Below are 13,549 nucleotides of genomic sequence, written 5' to 3'. Positions count from 1 at the left end.
CTTGCACAGCAACAGCTACACCATCACCTTACAGAGGAGGCGAAAGAAATCTGTTTGGCGTCACAGTATCGAATATACCAGTGGTGGGACAAATCCAGTAAAATGTTACATAGACTCTGTCAAGCTTGGCAAGCCCCAGCCACGGTTCCAATTATTGCCCTACGTACATCCCCTGCAGAAGTAGTGGAGGAATTAGCACATCATTTCTCCATGCTATACACACGGAAGGAGCAGATCTGGGGAGATCTCATCGCAGAGTTCCTACGTGATATTCCCCCTCAGCGATTATTGGATCAGATAAGAAACCAATTAGACATCCCCATTACAATAGACAAATTAACAGCTGCACTAAACGTGATGCGCCCAGGTCGAGCTCCGGGTCCTAACGGGTTCCCTATCGAGTTCCTTCGCTCCCATATTCCCATGCTGGGCCAGTATTTATTGGAAACAATTCACTATTGCCCCAGGACTGGCGTCAAGCTGAATTCGTCCTCTTTTTAAAGCCCGGCCACCCACCAGAGGACCCGTCCTCATGCCGTCCTATCTCCCTAATCAACTTCGAATCCAAGCTACTGGGGAAAATTCCTGCGGATCCCTTGCGGTCCTAAGTTCAGGATTTCGGCCATTTGGACCAATCCGGCTATATGCCGCATCGGGCCACTCGACATAACATTCGTCGGGTTCACAACGCCATGGCTCTTGCCCTGGAGTTGGGTTACCCCACAGCCTAACTCTTGGCAGATATAGATAAGGCCTTTGACTCCCTCAGCTGGGAGTACCTATTCCAACTCTTAGGGGTGATCAATTTCGGTCCAACTCTATATGGAGCCTATGGCCTCAGTGCGCATCGCTGGTCCCCGTTCTCCCTTCTTCTCCATTGGTCGAGGCACATGGCAGGGTTGCCCCCTGTCCCCTCTCTTTTTTTGCCTTGGCGGTGGAACCTTTGGCGTCGTGGGTTCGTAGTGATCTGGTGCTCAGAGGTTTTGACTGGCCAAGATCACAGCCAGACCGATTGCGTTATACTTGGACGATGTCTTGTTTTTTATGACCAACCCGTGGGTCTCCGGCTCACGTATTCTCCAGATTCTCCGGATCTTTTGCCAGACCACTGGGCTTCATACTAACCCTTCAAAATCAGTACTGTTCCCAGTATGCTACCAGCAGGGCAGAGGGACGTGGGCATCCCAGCTGAAACACACCATGCTGAAACACACCACGTAGGGTTTCCAATATCTGGGAGTGTTTGTGTCCCCCAGTCCAAAGATTTCTTGGGCACGTATCATAAATCCGCTCCTCGCCAACCTGCGTGATGAGCCTACTATTTGGTCTTTCCTACCTCTCTCGCTATATGGAAGGTCTGCCATTTTTAAAATGGTCTCCCTCCCCAGAGTGCTCTACCGCCTTCAAAATGTACCTTATCATATACTGCGAGCATGGTTCGTGCAAATTAATGCCATACATAATACATTTTATTGGGGGGAGGGGTGATTAGAGTTGCACTACAGACCTGTACGCAGTCCACCTATTGCGGAGGTATCGCTGCTGCTGACGTCTACTCCTATTACGTGGCGGCTCACCTTTTAGTTATTAATGACTGGTGGTATAGTCCACCTACAGACCCGGCGTTCGCACTAGAAGACACAGTCATGGAAAGGACTCCCCCCTACGGTTACTGTATAGAGTGCAGAAACTCTTCTTCTTACCACACGCCAGCTGAACAATGATCAGACTGTGGCGGTATACCGTCCGGCGAATGGGATGGCACATGCGGCTGACGCAGGCAACACCCCTCTGGCAAGGTAACTGTTTACGTCAGGTGGCTTCACTGAAGGGGTTCCGCCAGTGGGACCAGATTGGTATTTCCACATTTGGCGACATTATGTGGGGCATCGTCCTCAAATCCTTTCAGCACCTGCTGGAGGAGTTTCATCTCCATAAAACCCAGTTCTATAGGCACCTCCAATTATGTCATGCTTTGACTCCCTCGCTTGTAAATCTAACCGACCTCCCTGAATTCCATCCGCTAGAAGGCCGCCTCCTCATGGGCGATGTAGGCGCACACAAAATCAGGCAGATATACCAGACACTGACTACACACCAACACAACTCGTAGCAGACAAGGAAGGTGTGGCAGGATGACATCCCCGATCTGACGGACGATGACTGGGCGGAGGCGATAGCTAGTCCTCGGGGCGCCACGGTTGCCTCCAGATACCGCTTTATTCAGTTTAAGTATGTTCACCGCGTGGATTACACATGTATTTGTCTCTGGAGGATGGGAGTTGTGGCATCCCCTCAGTGCTTACGCTGCGATAGGGAGCAGGGGAATTTTTGCCATACGGTATGGAGTTGCATGGCATTAAAACTTTTCTGTCGTAGGTTATCAACATGCCTTAAAGAGGTGCTGTCCTAGGACCTTCCACACGATCCCCAACTGTTTCTGCTTCATAGCACAGAGGACATAGGTGGGAACCGATATAAGCAACACCTACTTTTTCTTGCCCTTACAATCGCTCAACAGGATATTGCACAGTTATTGAAGGGAACTTCTCCACCAACAATAGGAAAGTGGCAAAGAGAGCTAAGCAAATGCCTGGGCGTGGAGATGGCGGTATTTCAAGAGAGGGGCTGCCCCAAAGAACATAGAAAAATATGGTCTCGATGGGCTATGTACAGGGACATCGACCTCCTTCCTCTGTTTTCGCAATCCCCGTAAAACGGGCTCCATGGGAGGTTTGACAGGCCAAAATGTATGATGTATTGTTTTATCTCTGGGTATTTGTGTGTATTGAAATTTGCTTGCCAATGATGGTGGGGTGGGAAAGTCTGCGTAGTTTTTTTTTGTTTCATTGTTGTTATACATACGAATTGTACCCACTGCTATTTCCGCATCTGGTAACTGTTTAATATTTTGTCCTCATGTGGACTATGTCGGGCTCTCGCTCAAGTGGTACTATAAAAACCTAATAAAGTATGTTTTAATTTATTTTTTTTATAAAGACAGGGGTCTACAGGAGGCACACAAATGTTCCTTGCCAGGTTTTAATTAAAGTAAAATTACTGCTTCCCCGTGATGTGGGCAGTAATTCTCCAGTCTTCAGAGCCTCAGCAGACATATCTAGAAGATGGGGAATAAGAATGGACGTATGTGTTTTATAAAAAGCACCCAAGGAACCATCTAGTGCATCAATGGCTTGCGCTGCTTCCTCACCGGAGACAGACTCATTTAGGAATTGATGCTGTGAGTCTGTGATCCACACTATTTCTACCTCATTCAGGTATTCTGCTCTGCCAACATAAGCCCCCACAAGTTTAGAGGAGTACAATTATTCAGAATAGTTGAGCAGGGCATCAGTTATTGCAATGGTATTAGTGACCCTGCTACTGTTGTCTAAGCTTAATTCTGGTATAGAATCAGGACCTCTGTGCAAGTGGAGGAGGCACGCAAGAGTACGTCCTGGATGCACAAATTTGCCCGGGTAGTTCACCTCCCATTCTACTAGGGCACAAAATTCGTCCATCAATACTGATCGACGGTGTAGGTTGATACTTCCAGGTTTCTGTGCGCTAGAGCTTCCTAAGATCCTCAGCTTGTTCTCCACCTGTTTAATGCTAATACGGAAGTCACAAAGGACACCCAAATGTTTCGAGATACATATCCCACAAATGTATGCTTTGAAAGTGTCCCATAAAAGTGGCCTCTCCTGTCACTGATTCTCCGTTTAAAGCATTCCGATATGGCGTTCAGAGGGCACTGCAGAGGACAGTGCGGCCAGCGTTGGAGCCATTATGGCTTTGCTGGAGGCTGGATTCTGTTCCATTGATGCCCACTTCGACACCCTAACATCTGGCCTAGATCACGTGGGAGAAACGATCGAGAGACATAGGACTCGCCTGGTTGGAGCTTATAAATGTATATCAGGCTTAGAAGATGGTGTCACATTCCTCAAGGTATGCCAAGACAAAATAGAGAGACTCCTTAAGACTGTTGCTATTAAGAACGAAGATCTTGAAGCGAGATCACGCAGGAACAATATTCGCATTACAAGTATTGCGGAGTCCATGCATATGGAACATCCAGATCACTTCAAATATTTAGGAAAGTAGGATCTGTTTTAATTGTTACCCTCACTATTTGCTGGTGTCATTATGTTTTTTTGACTAGTCTGACTGTGATCCTTCAAATCAGGACCCTAGTCTCTATGCTTCTTCCCAAAATTAGACATGGTGAGGACTTAGGTACACCCTAGATTGACTACTGGTGTACCTTGGTAAGTCCCTAATATATAGTACTAAGGTACCCAGGGCATTGGTACACCAGGGGTGCCCCATGGGCTGAAGCAGGTATTATGCCACCCATGGAAGACCACTCAAATTGTGACTACAGGCCTGCCATTGCAGCCTGTGTAAGCTGGTGTTAGCACCACTTACAACAGATATAAGTTCCTTACATCTGAGGCCCCTGCACTTAAAACCTATAAGTTTCCCCTAAGGCTTGAATTTCAATCCTGAATGCATGTGCTAGGTTATAAGTGTTAGGGTGGCCCTGCATGAGCAGGATATGCCTACAACCCTCGGAGTCCATTCTCCCGGGTTGTAAGTGCATCTGCCATTAAGATATATAGAGTAGCAATGCGTCATTATGCAATGGCTATCTCTGAACTGGCTGTAACAAACCCTGTCATGTTTGGTATCAAACATGTTGGAATCATACCTCAACACCATAAACGATGTTGGAGGTATGATTTCATGCACTGTAAAGCTCCTCCAGGAGGCCCTCAGTTCTCCTGGTACCAGTCTTCGAGACACGAAGAGCAAACCATGGCTGCTGCCAACCAGAGACACGACTCTGCCCTCCTGCTGTTGACACAAACTCAAGCAAAGGAAGGCAGGACAATAGGTTTCCTGTCACAGGGAGGTCTGACCACCTCCCAAAAAGGACTTAGTTCATTAGGTCAGGGTGGGGGCACTTGCCAGCACCTCTAGACTGCTTTGAAGGGCACATTTGAAGCCCTCCTTGCATACTTCTATTGGAACCCATTCAGGGAGCCATTGGCTCCTGCTCTGGCGCAAAACTGGACAAAGGACATGGGAGTATCATCCCTACTGTCCAGTCCGTCCTGTGGGACGGACCCCGGAATCGTCCTGACCCTTTTCCTAGGGTACTTAAGGGCTTGCCTCTCGGTGATTCCTTAGATTCATTGTGGGACAAGTTTTAGATCCTAAACCACTTCATCTTCAACCGTCTGGCCACTCTGGACTTCGCTTTGGGAACCGAGACTGCAACTGGGGAGACTCCTGCTGCTTCTGATCTTGTTGTCCTGCCCGTCTCCTGCGTCGTCTGTGCCTATGTTTCATACAGGTTCTTCTACAGGGCTGTGGACATCCAAGGCACCCGAAGAAATCTCCCTTGAAGTGATGGAGCCACTTCTCTGCGGCTGTAGACACTGCAACAAAGCTGATCGGTCTGCTGTTCCTGAGCTCCTATGGACTCTGAAAGGTTCAGCAACACAGATGGTGGCTCTACAATTCCCTCAAGGCCTGCAGTGAGTCTTCTTTGGCTCCAGTGGGCTCCCCTTTTTTCTGAGAGCCAACTCTGACTTACCTTCTCTTGGTGAGTCACTTGGACCTTCCTGGTCCCGACACTGCACCTTTTTTGCATAGTACGTCTGTTGTCATTGCCAAGGCTTGTCTGTGCTCCCGACGGACCCAGACCCCCTGGCTCTTGACATCCGATGTGGGACAGCTCGTGAATGGCTCCTGGTCTTCCGCAGGATCACCAGGTCTGCAAAGCTGCAGCTCCAAGGGCACTGTCAACTCTCCGGCATCTCTGACATCAGTGGGCATTTGTCTTCTGTGCCTCCTGGCCACTCCTAAGTGGCATATACTCTGTACCCTCTACTTGCAGGTACCTCACATCTTGAATCCACCTTTGGCTTTCACCAGGCTCCTTCACCTTCTTCGCCAGCCGCATCTTTACTGAAGCCCTCCTTTGTGGTCTACAGCATTTTTCTGACATAATTTCGCACCTATGCACCTGGTTTTTCTGGTGTAGGTATCCTGGTTTCTGAGGTATCCACAGGTGGGCTGACTCGCCAACCTTCTATCTTCCACTGGGTTTCTTCAGGGTCCTCTGGGAAGGGCCCTTCTTCTATAAAATTGCAACTGCAACTTTCCAATTGACTTAAATTGAGCATGGGGTCGTATTCCTACTCTGCACACCACCTCTTTGGGATCTTTGGTAGTTAACTTGGGTGGATCCGTGGGTCCCTTGCTCTTCTATGTGTCAATGTAGCTTCAAGCCTATTGGACTGCCAGGCCCCCTCAAACTTGAGCTTTCACTGTTTGGAGTCTCCCTTGCCCATGTTGATGGGATGGTGTGAACTGGCGCAGTAAGCAACTGCTGCACGTAAGGTATGTTCAACCGCAGATGCACAAATGAATACAGGCTGGTAGTGGTAAAACGCAGCATTCAGGGGCTGCAGTAAAACTAGAGTCTGGTGAGGGGGTATCTGATATCGACCCCTACAATGATCGTAGGCTCCAACTGAGTGGTCCATAACAATATTCATGGCCTGCCAGGAGGTGTTGCACCGGAAGCATTAATACATGGCCCAGGATGTGTACTGCAGGGGGAGGCCGGCCACAGCAACCACAGTGCAGGCAAAGATCTTCACAGGAGCCACATGTTCACCGCAGGGGGAGGTCGACTGCAGCAATCATAGTGTGGGTAAAGATCTTCACAGCAGTTGCCCCTAGCGTAAGACAGTCATGATCCCCAGCACAGCAAGCTGGGCCAGAGGCTGTCAGGCAAGGCAACACGGGCCAGCAGAAATTGCGTCACCAGGCAACACCCACACTTTGGCCCAGGCCACTCCTCAGATCCGCTGGGCAGCACTGAGCTGTACTCCCAGCAAGCAGTGGTCCCGATGGGGTGCTGGGAATGCTGCAGCACAAATCAGCAGTTCAAGCGCCGTCTTCCCGGGGCTGGCCTCCTCCTCAGGCCGCACAGGCCCACCACACAGCTCAGTCCGCTCAGTATATCTTTGAAGTGGTCTGGATGTTCCATATGCATGGACTCCGCAATACCTGTAATGCGAATATTGTTCCTGCGTAATCTTCGTTCTTAATAGCAACAGTCTTAAGGAGTCTCTCTATTTTGTCTCGGCATACCTTGAGGAATGTGGCACCATCTTCTAAGCCCGATATACATTTATAAGCTCCAACCAGGCGAGTCCTGTGTCTCTTGATCGTTTCTCCCACGTGATCGAGGCCAGATGTTAGGGTTTCAAAGTTGGCATCAATGGAACAGAATCCAGCCTCCAGCACAGCCATAATGGCTCCAACAATGGTCGCACTGTCCTCTGTAGTGCCCTCTGGTCCCCTCTCCTTTGTGTCAATGTAGCTTCAAGCCTATTGGACTGCCAGGGGGAGGCTGGCCACAGCAACCACAGTGCAGGGAAAGATCTTCACAGGAGCCACATGTGCACCGAAGGGGGGGTCGACTGCAGCAATCGTAGTGTGGGTAAAGATCTTCACAGCAGTCGCCCCTAGCGTAAGTCAGTCATGATCCCATTCCCCAGCACAACAAGCTGGGCCAGAGGCCGTCACGCAAGGCAACACGGGCCAGCAAAAGTTGCGTCACCAGGCAACACCCACACTTTGGCCCAAGCCACTCCTCAGATCCGCTGGACAGCACTGAGCTGCACTCCCAGCAAGCAGTGGTCCCGATGGGGTGCTGGGAATGCAGCAGCACAAATCAGCAGTTCGAGCGCCGTCTTCCCGGGGCTGGCCTCCTCCTCTCTAGGCCGCACAGGCCCACCACACAGCTCCTCCAGTCGGAGCCCACCTCCAATCGCAGAGACCCATGACCGCTCATCCCGGCCAGCAGATGGTTTTCTTCACCACAGAGTGGGTGCGACGAGCCCAGCAGGGCTTGGTAGCCCTATCCTCAGGCTCGCTCGCAGCCCCTGATGCTGCAGGGCCTCAGAGGAGAGATGAGCTGCGCTCGTGCCATTACTGGCTTGTCACATCCGCCACCCACATCATGAAGTAAGGCACAGTATTGATCACCACATGGAACATACAGGTGGGTTCTGGCTGTAAGGAGTGCATACAATTAAGATTGCGCCTGTGGATCACCCATCATGGGCCTACTGGGCCTACTGAGGCTGAAGTTTCAGCGCCGTGCAACCATCTTGATTGCTGGTGTGGCCAGTTGTATTTTATTTTTCCTAATACAATACCAGGCTCGGGCTTGCAAAGTGTTAAGCTGGTGCTATTGCACTTTATTTTGTTTGCATGTTTTCATGAGAAATGATTGGATTGTTCTATGGAAAAACGGTGGGAGTTAATGTATGACTATTTTAGGCGAGTAAGTATTTATAAGATAGAGACTATAGCACTTTAATATTTTGCATTTTTGCACTAAGCCTAAATGCGCTATTCTTTGGAATTAAGTAAGGAGCAGCTGCATGATTTGTCTTACCTATGTCTATATGTGTATCATTGGAGTCTATCTTTCTCATGATCGTAAGTGATATGATTCTTATGCTCTTTGACAATATTTGTGAGTGTATAAGCACAATTAGGTTTGTATGAGGATTTATAAGGCAGAAGTTATAGCACTTTATTATTGTGCATCTTTGTGCTATGTATAAACACTTTGTCCTGCGGAGGAACAGTTTTATGTCCAGCCATATTTTTATATTTACATATGTAACTATGGCCCATTAGCATGAAATTTCAATTTGCGATTCCCAAATACATAGAAATCTCTATTTGGTAATGAAAAATGTCCTAACCTTTGTAACGGAAAGTTTCAATTCGGAGGCGAGGATTAGGCATTTCTTTCTTCTTTATTTTAAGTAGAGCAGCCAATTTAAAATTGTAAACATCAAAACAGGACTTCATTTCCGATGAACCAAAGGGAAACCATGAAGTACAATAGTAAACATGATCCACCAGTCAAGACCTGTCAGTCCCATGAACTGGTCTTGTCCTTCGTCGGATTACCTCTTTCTTCCTGCGACCAAGCCAACAGTGGAAAATCCTTACTTCTGTTTCGACTACTCCGAACCTAAGAGCAGAAACACTCATGACTCCGGGAGAATACGATGGCTTATAACATCAGCAACCTCCATAATCAACAATCATTTACAGAGAAACCAGATTTTGTTTACTTACACTCAGACGAAGATCCGATAATCTGGGTGGGTCAAGATTCATCCATGGGTGGGCTATTCCTCGCCTCTGAGTCCTTAATAGAATTGAAACTTTCAGTTACGCAGGTTAGGACATTTTTGATTCTATGTCAGGACCCGGAGGCGAGGATTTGACAAGTTCAGAGCTTGTCCACCACTAGTGCTGCAATAGAGGAGACTGGTTTAAAATAAAACCTTTTGAAGGTTGAATCTGATGACCAGTCTGCCGCATCCAGAATGTCCTCCAAGCGAGCTCTCAAAAAAAAGATTTCAAAGCCTTGTGTTGAAAGCATTGGTGTCACTGCCCACCTCTGACATCAGCCACCGGACCCATCTGGCTATGGTCGGAGATGATACAGCCTTATGGGATTTCTTCAAAGCAATCGGCAATTGCCGTTCTCCATGAGGTCACAATTTATCCGTCATCAATTCATAGGCTTTAATACACTTCACCTTGCACAATTTGGGCACATCTGGGAAGGTTGGGTAAGAAATCACCTGAGACTGGCACTTGGTACGATGTGTGACAAGGAAAGTGACCCCATCAGGAGTGAAGGAACAACCCGTGATATCCAGGGCCCTGAAGTCCGACACTCTTCTGCAAACAGAAAAACATAGCTAGCTTTGCCGACAACTGCTTACGTTAGAGGTACTTATTGCTAGGCCTTCCTGACAGCAAATTTAAGACCCTATTCACATCTCAAAGGACTGAATACCTTGGTTTTGGTGAGAGGGACAGCCGAATGCTATGTAGCAGCTTCCTGACCACCGGAGGATTCGCCATGTTCACGACCTGTTAAGATTGCCAACTTAAATGTATTCATGGTGCAGAACACCATACCATCCAAGGCGAGAGAAGCCAAGAAATTTAAGAGGTGAAAATCTGCCCTCACGGTATTCAGACTTGGTCACAGACACCAACCCATCCAACAAGACCAGGCCGATGGGTATCTCTTAATTGTTTTTTGCGATCAGGCTCTAGAGAGGAGGTCCGCAGCGCTTCTCGAAAGGCCCGGGACTTGCCATCGAGACCGGTCATCCTCCACACCATGAATATAAGGGAGTCGCTCGTCACCAGATGGTGAGGACTGCCGGTCAGATCATTCAGAAGATGAGGCAACACGGGTAGATGGGTTGGAGAAGCCCAGGAAAGTTCAATCGTAACTGGAAACCTCACTTGCGACTTCCATACCAGGTTAACCACCACCAAGTCTGCCTCAAGTCTGCGGACCTGAGTCGTCCACCTCATGATCATGGCAAAGGGGGAAAGGCATAACCCTGTTCTGCTGCGCAATCCTGGAGAAAGGCATTAGTGGCCACCACCCCCCGGATCCGGTCTCCAGCTGAAGTACCTGGAAAGCTGGTGGTAGAGCCGGGATGCAAAAAGGTCGATGGTGAAGGGGCCCCAGAGAGCCGCCAGGGCTCAAAACACCGTGAGAACAATCTCCACTGACTGGAATCCCAAAGGTAGCAGGAGTGCCCGTCCGCCACTTGGTTGTCCAGCCCTGGGAGGTGGTCCGCCGTCACCGAGACCTGGTGCTCGAAACAATATTCCCAAAAGTTCTTGGCAAGGCCTTAGAGCATATGGCCCCTAGATGATTCATGCAGTGGAACTCTGCCACGTTGTCCATCTTGAGAAGGACACAAGACTGCACCCGGTACTTGGTCCAACATCGGACCACAAAGGAGCCCGCCATCAACTCTTGGAAGTTGATGTGAAGAGATCACTCCACAACGGACAATTCGCCACTGGTGGTGAATTCACCACAATGAGCTCCCCAGCCCAAACTGCTGGCATCTGACTCGATCATGAGATCCGGTCTGTGCCTCCACGTGGGATTGCACGAACAGAGCTCCTCCTTGGCCTTTTCCGACAAAAGCACTTGTTGAGCATATGACAGGCCCCTTTGCAGATGGGACTCCTTGAGTATCTGCAAGGCTCAAAAATACGAAGCGGCCCAGCAATATGGCCTGTATTGAGGCTCACAAGAGGCGGACCACCCTGGCAATGCTGCTCAGGGAGGTCTGAGATTTGCGTGGCAACATTTGAACCTCGTGTCAAATTTTTGTTATCTTCCTGGAAGGTAAACTCAGTGTGGCTCCTGCCTAATTGATCGCAAATCCTAAAAACGTGACAGCGAGAGAGGGAGTTGGGCTGGACTTTGCCTGGTTTATTACAAATCCCAGAGACTGGAGTGGCTCCACCGTGTAGTTGACGAGATAAAGCCCGTGGGCACTGGTTCATGAACAACATGTCCCCCGGTATACAATCATCTGTATACCTTGCGCCCTCTCGCTCTCCACCACCAGATACAGGACCTTGGTGAAACACCAAGGGGCTGAGGACAGGCCGAAGGCCAGTGAGGTGAACTCAAACGTTTAATCTCCCTATTGGAACTAAAGACACCGATGATGCAGTGGAAAGATCGGGATCGTCACATGCTCGTCCTTGAGGTAGAACCAGACCATCCAGTCGTTGGGATGGAGTAGGTACCTAAGCAGATGGATCCCTTCCATCTTGAAGTGGCGGTGAACCCACCACTCATTAAATTCCTGGAGATTTATCACCGGTCGATGACCTCCATCTTGTTTCTGCACAAGGAACAGATTGCTCAAAAAACCTTTGGGTGCGGAGATGAAAGGTAAATCGGCCCTTTCCCTACCAACTCATATACCTCTCGCTGGAGAAGCTTGGCCTCCTGTCCAGAGAATTGGAGCTGATAAAGCGGGAACAGTTGAGTGGGCTAACCATAGAATTCTATATGAAATCCCTGCATTGTCTGTATCTTCCAGGCATCAGCGTCAGGGCCGGTCAGTTGCTCAGGAATTGTGCTAACTGGTCCCCCAAGCACAAGCATGAGAGAATTAAAGAACTCACTGTGAGTTGTGTTGTTGCCACCCCCTCGGGGAGTGTTGCATTGTCCTCTGTGGCAGACCAGGCTCCTAGTTGGGTAGAATCATCCAAAGCATGCAGAGTCCTGTCACTGGCCTCTCTATGAAGGTTGGCCTCTGCAGGAGGCAAGTCGAGAGGAACGGCCAGCCAAGTGTCCCCTACCACGGTCAGCCTGGGAGAAAACATAAGCATTGAAAATGTGCTTTATGGTTGACTGGGCTTCATCTAGGGAGTTGAAGGAGGAAGCAAATTTACTAAGCTCCTTGCCGAAGTGATCAACAAAGAGCCCGCCCTGAGCCACCTGCCCCGCCTCTGATGTGGATAGCTCCCCCAATTTTGGGTTTAACTTAATTAGTAAAGACCCTTGCCTCTCAGTCGAGATGGCGCAATTGCCATTACCCAAGAAAATAATAGCTCTCTGAGCCCAACTAGATATGACATCCGGCTGCATCAAGAAGGCCCCGGACACCTTAGCTTCCTCTGCCATATTGATGATTTTAACAAGGTGGCCTGTGATATTTAAAAGTTAGTCTTAGCAAGCCCGCCAAGACTGATTGATGCCCTTCCTGGGGTCTTAAATGAATTTGGTTAAATAGGTCGCCATCCGGGCATCGATCTATGGCATGACTGCCAGCTTACCCTCTGACGGAGGCCAAGGGCACTCCAGCTTCAGGTGGGAACAGACCTCCTGGTCCAAAGGCTTATGCAGTCTACCAGCCACATATTTGGCCACCTTTTCACAAGGAACCCAATCCAAGGAGCATGATGGTCCGACTTGCTGTCTGATCCCGTAGCGGAATCGTCTGAAGGCTGGGGTGAGGCTCCCCGCCCCAACCCGTCTGACTGTGGGAGGTCTGCCGGAACTTCCACCGGTGGGAAGGAGGCCTAGTGTCCAGGGATGCTTGTTTAAGCCTGTCAAAGGCATCCAGATTTAACCCCCCTGGGGGGAGCGAGCTTGCAGGGTTTCTCTGGGGGTGGTTCAGTGGGCTGCTCCAGAGGTTTAGGGGCCGAAGGTCTGGGAAGGTCTTCCCTCAGGGTGGGGAGTGGAAAGCATTGTTGTGCCAAGTCAAGCAGTCTCTTTTCCAGAGGGGCCACTGCTTCCGAGACCGCCCTGGCAATGGAGGCATCCACCGCGTCACATGAATCCTCTGTGACCAGGAAATACTGGACTTTTGCCTCTTCCTCATGGTAGTCTTCAAGATCCTCCATGAGGTAAGTATCCCGCTCTAGGCGGCATCCGGAGGAAAATGTCAGTGAGAGTTGTCACCCACCATATAAGAGGGAGGGAAAAACACTGGGGGGGGGGTGCGAAACTTAAATCACTCACTGTGAGTGTGCTGCACCTGTTCACCAATCTTTAAGGTGGGAGAAACAGGCCTTTATTCCTGGGAGTAACTAAGGTCCACAGCCCTGCCTTGTCACAGCAGAGTTAATGGCTCTAAACTGCAGACTA

Source organism: Triturus cristatus, chromosome 3_1 (genome assembly GCF_964204655.1).
Source record: "Triturus cristatus chromosome 3_1, aTriCri1.1, whole genome shotgun sequence".
Classification (NCBI taxonomy): domain Eukaryota; kingdom Metazoa; phylum Chordata; class Amphibia; order Caudata; family Salamandridae; genus Triturus; species Triturus cristatus.
This window is presented reverse-complemented; position numbering follows the sequence as displayed.